This window comes from Topomyia yanbarensis, chromosome 2, assembly GCF_030247195.1.
Source record: "Topomyia yanbarensis strain Yona2022 chromosome 2, ASM3024719v1, whole genome shotgun sequence".
NCBI classification, from domain to species: domain Eukaryota; kingdom Metazoa; phylum Arthropoda; class Insecta; order Diptera; family Culicidae; genus Topomyia; species Topomyia yanbarensis.
In genome coordinates, this window is record NC_080671.1 from 452,544,678 (window position 1) to 452,550,839 (window position 6,162).

Consider the following 6,162-nt stretch of genomic DNA (forward strand, 5'->3'; position numbering starts at 1 on the left):
ATTCTATTCTATTCTATTCTATTCTATTCTATTCTATTCTATTCTATTCTATTCTATTCTATTCTATTCTATTCTATTCTATTCTATTCTATTCTATTCTATTCTATTCTATTCTATTCTATTCTATTCTATTCTATTCTATTCTATTCTATTCTATTCTATTCTATTCTATTCTATTCTATTCTATTCTATTCTATTCTATTCTATTCTATTCTATTCTATTCTATTCTATTCTATTCTATTCTATTCTATTCTATTCTATTCTATTCTATTCTATTCTATTCTATTCTATTCTATTCTATTCTATTCTATTCTATTCTATTCTATTCTATTCTATTCTATTCTATTCTATTCTATTCTATTCTATTCTATTCTATTCTATTCTATTCTATTCTATTCTATTCTATTCTATTCTATTCTATTCTATTCTATTCTATTCTATTCTATTCTATTCTATTCTATTCTATTCTATTCTATTCTATTCTATTCTATTCTATTCTATTCTATTCTATTCTATTCTATTCTATTCTATTCTATTCTATTCTATTCTATTCTATTCTATTCTATTCTATTCTATTCTATTCTATTCTATTCTATTCTATTCTATTCTATTCTATTCTATTCTATTCTATTCTATTCTATTCTATTCTATTCTATTCTATTCTATTCTATTCTATTCTATTCTATTCTATTCTATTCTATTCTATTCTATTCTATTCTATTCTATTCTATTCTATTCTATTCTATTCTATTCTATTCTATTCTATTCTATTCTATTCTATTCTATTCTATTCTATTCTATTCTATTCTATTCTATTCTATTCTATTCTATTCTATTCTATTCTATTCTATTCTATTCTATTCTATTCTATTCTATTCTATTCTATTCTAACCCTTACACAGTCACAAAGCACTGCTTTTCGTAATACCATTGAACAATTTGAGGTCGGTGAGCCACTGTAAGTCGTTCCATTATTATATGGCCAACCACACTGAACAACAATAGCATCGTAGTTTGTTGTTAGCACCCGTTAATCAGTAGAAAATGTCATGTTAAAAAAAACCTTATCTTTAATCAACCTGTATAATGTGAAACTGATAATTTTAATACTAGAACCAATTCTCCCCAGCAGCAGGTTGAGCTGGTGTTACCGATAGTTACTGAGTGCAAATAAAAAAAGAGATTAGGATTATTAGGATTAGATATCAAAACGAAAGTCGCTCTTTTTGCAATTTGTTTATGTAGAATCGAAAGCAGATGGGGCTTTTTTATTTTCATGGCCTTAAAATTTGACTTGACAAAATGGTGCTTTTCCTTTATTGCTTTGTTTTTTATGTATTTAGTAACAAAGGAGGCAGTGAAAAGACGAAGGGAACGTGTCAGTTGAGCCAGACGCTACTGATATGAAAAGAACACTTGGTAGTATGTGTAGGAAAAAAATAAGTTCGGCTTTGACACCTGTTTGTTTTTTTAGAATTGTCGTACCGAAGCTAAAGAGCAATTGCAGCGGGCCGAGCTTCTGATTGTGATATTGAGTGTACGGCTCAAATATGCGGGCGTAGGGACTTTACGATCGCGTGGGAATAAGCGTTTATTTTTTGGTTGAGACCATGTTGATCAAATTATAAGTGCAATAGCGTTCACTAGATCATCGAGGCATTTTTCTGTTTTTGAAATCATGAGCGTAGTTGATCGTTGATGATCGTGATTACATGTCCACCTATGTGTATAATGTTGGTTTTTGTATCTCGCGGGTGCTAGCGTGTAACTTCGCTTGTATACATTCGATTTTTTAACTGCGAGCCCATTTCCATTTTCGCATGTGTTCTTGAATGACCGCGTGGACCGTGATACTTAATTTTCAGTATTCGGTTCAAATGCCAGAAGCGAGTGAGTCACTAGTTTTCGGTCGTGGCGCCACAGAACGTGTTGTCTAGTGGCTATGAGCGTTATTTTTTATTAGTCCAACTAAACGCATTGACCTATGTTGCTAGGGCCGAGATTTGAGACTTCCGGATGATCGCGCGAACACGAGCGTTTGTAGGTTCACATTTGGCACCCCTTGTTTGTAAATTAAAAAGTGCTAAACGGTTCACTTTATCACCGGAGGGGTACCACCAACGAGAACTTGGCCCTAAACCCACTTTGTACACGAAACGTTATCTATTCATATCATATCATATCGTCCTATGCAGAGTTACAAATTTTCAAATTAATTGAATGAAAATTGATCATCTTTCGCCGCATTCATTTTCAATATTCAGTGGAGAAACCGAAAACGTAAAACTGCTCATTCATTCAATGCAAAATTTCATTCATCTCCGATTATTGTACGAGGCGAACGTGCAACAACGAATAAAACGCATCAAAGTAGGCCTTGGCACAATATAAGCGATGATAATTATGATAATTGTCACGGTAAAGATAGATACGTCTACCTTCATCAGGACACATGATAGTGAACTCGGGTGATTCGTAATTATTCTGCCTAAGCTCGACCCTCATTATCAGAAGGCAAAGATTAAGCCCGTACGATATTAAGCCTGTTCTAATGACCCTGCCACTTCTAGTTTTCCGATCTGTTTACTTCACATCCTTGCTCTCACTTGAGTACTATAGCTCTAAGTTTCATAACTTTCCCTACCCAGTAATCTCCAGCTAATTGAATGTCGTTAAAACGTAAAAAAGATGATAATTAATATTTTATGTTTCAGCAATATTTGAAAATATTTACTTGGAGAATAAGTGAAATAAATATTATTGTACGATACTCAACTAAATGAATAATATGGATTTTTGAATGAATATTCTTTCTATTCATCGCGAGTCACATCAGGTTCATTTTCAGTACTCATAAATTATTTTGAACTCTGGTCCTATGTCCGAACACCAATCAGAAAGGATCCATAGTATTAGTAAGATCGTAAGGCTAGCCATGAAACATCCTGTATACTATGAATCGTTCCGTACTGTTCACTCTCTTTCAAACGATACCCACTATTTTTGGTAACCGGAAGTCACAATCTTGGATTTTGAAATAACACTAAACATCAATTTTCTATGTCAACTAACCAGTCCTTTCCAAAAGACATTCCTACCGATGATGGTTCTCACTATTTTCCGATAACCGGAGGCCGCCATCTTGGATTTCAAAATGGCGGAATACGTCAATTTTCGGTGTCTGCTGACCACCCCCTTTTCAAATGACACCCATATCTATACTGGCTCTATTCTATTCTATTCTATTCTATTCTATTCTATTCTATTCTATTCTATTCTATTCTATTCTATTCTATTCTATTCTATTCTATTCTATTCTATTCTATTCTATTCTATTCTATTCTATTCTATTCTATTCTATTCTATTCTATTCTATTCTATTCTATTCTATTCTATTCTATTCTATTCTATTCTATTCTATTCTATTCTATTCTATTCTATTCTATTCTATTCTATTCTATTCTATTCTATTCTATTCTATTCTATTCTATTCTATTCTATTCTATTCTATTCTATTCTATTCTATTCTATTCTATTCTATTCTATTCTATTCTATTCTATTCTATTCTATTCTATTCTATTCTATTCTATTCTATTCTATTCTATTCTATTCTATTCTATTCTATTCTATTCTATTCTATTCTATTCTATTCTATTCTATTCTATTCTATTCTATTCTATTCTATTCTATTCTATTCTATTCTATTCTATTCTATTCTATTCTATTCTATTCTATTCTATTCTATTCTATTCTATTCTATTCTATTCTATTCTATTCTATTCTATTCTATTCTATTCTATTCTATTCTATTCTATTCTATTCTATTCTATTCTATTCTATTCTATTCTATTCTATTCTATTCTATTCTATTCTATTCTATTCTATTCTATTCTATTCTATTCTATTCTATTCTATTCTATTCTATTCTATTCTATTCTATTCTATTCTATTCTATTCTATTCTATTCTATTCTATTCTATTCTATTCTATTCTATTCTATTCTATTCTATTCTATTCTATTCTATTCTATTCTATTCTATTCTATTCTATTCTATTCTATTCTATTCTATTCTATTCTATTCTATTCTATTCTATTCTATTCTATTCTATTCTATTCTATTCTATTCTATTCTATTCTATTCTATTCTATTCTATTCTATTCTATTCTATTCTATTCTATTCTATTCTATTCTATTCTATTCTATTCTATTCTATTCTATTCTATTCTATTCTATTCTATTCTATTCTATTCTATTCTATTCTATTCTATTCTATTCTATTCTATTCTATTCTATTCTATTCTATTCTATTCTATTCTATTCTATTCTATTCTATTCTATTCTATTCTATTCTATTCTATTCTATTCTATTCTATTCTATTCTATTCTATTCTATTCTATTCTATTCTATTCTATTCTATTCTATTCTATTCTATTCTATTCTATTCTATTCTATTCTATTCTATTCTATTCTATTCTATTCTATTCTATTCTATTCTATTCTATTCTATTCTATTCTATTCTATTCTATTCTATTCTAACCCTTACACAGCCAGTATTGAAAAGCATCCTGGAAAAAACTACAGATATTCTTTAGTGTTTTTCTTGTCAACTTTAATATTTGTTGCATATTACAATATGTCGCAAATATTAAAACGGCCAGGCCTACTGTGCAGAGTTGGGTTTGAAGATGTTTCAATATTATACGGCAATTGAGTTATTCATTTAATGAACAATTCAACCAACGAATCATTTTGAAACTTGAATGGGGAAGAAACGAGGACAACCGTACCGACCGTTTCAGTTTATAGGGGGTTAGGATAAAACGTTGGGAGTGACTTTGCTAAGAAGGTTAATGTCACTACTTTGGTCCTTCGGGATGGGACAGAGGACACCCATATCTATACTGGCTCTCGCTATTTTGTGGTAACCGGAAGTCGCCATCTTGGATTTTAAAATGGCGGAAATCGTCAATTTCCGATACCTACTGACCACCAACTTTCAAATAATTGATGATGGTTTCATTGATTTGTGATAAATAATTTATGAAACCATTCTTAGGATAAAAATGGAATATTTTTCCTCTCAGAGCAAAAGTGGTATATCTTTTGAACCCATTTTTGCACTAAGGTTTTTTTATTCCATTTCTGCTCTGACTGCTACTTAAACCGGTTTTGCTCTTAATAAAACGTATACCACTTTTGCTCGCAGTGAATTTTTAACCCACTCTTGCTCTCAGCCTCTCAATTCATCTTAGCACCTTTATTCATCCCACCCATTTGATCACATTAGTATCTGCTATCTCTATTCAACGCATTTGCTCAAATGGTAGGATGAATAAGGGTACGTTGTACTCGACTTTTCGCTTCGCTCAAACGCAAGCATTTTACATCTTCCAGGTAAAAATTTTAACTGTGCTGCTTCTTAGGAACGAAGCAAAGATAATGATACATATTTAAGCGCAATCCAGTCACACGATATAGCGTGACATTCTGACTAATGAGATGGATAAGGGCTCATCTACCCTACGTGAAAGAGCATTGAGATATAAAAATACGCACACTTTGATCTTACCTTTTTACTACAGTGCACTATCCTTAAACCGAGAAGTCATTTGTTTGTGTCCAGGTCCCCGTGTTTTCTTTTAAATGCAAACCAAAAAGGATCAATACCTACGCAGCTATTACCAAGCAAATAACTGTCGATTTCGGCTGCAAATTGCAAACTTGTTTTCGCAAAACTATGTTGTTGTTATTGATAGGATGTATTGATTTTGAAAATCTTCATTAGTGCCGAGGATCATCCAGATTATAATCTCTCCCTTTATTTCGAAATTATTTTGCATATAACCATAACTGATTGGCATGACTGTGAACTCGCTAATTGGTAAATGTCTTTTCAATGGACAAGCTAAAATTCGCTGCAAAATGATTTAATGATGATTTTAATTTGGAGAATTCTTTAATTTACTTTACCATCCGCTCCCTTTTACGATTGCAGCCACACTAATTATTCACACGTTGTACAATGACGACCTGATAATCGAATGCGAAGTAGACAAAGTACAGCTCTCATTCCTACCTACCTACTATTGAAGATTTTCTAACAACTTCCTCGAAAGACGACAATGTTTATGAAGTGCGAAATGGTTTGTTCGGAAT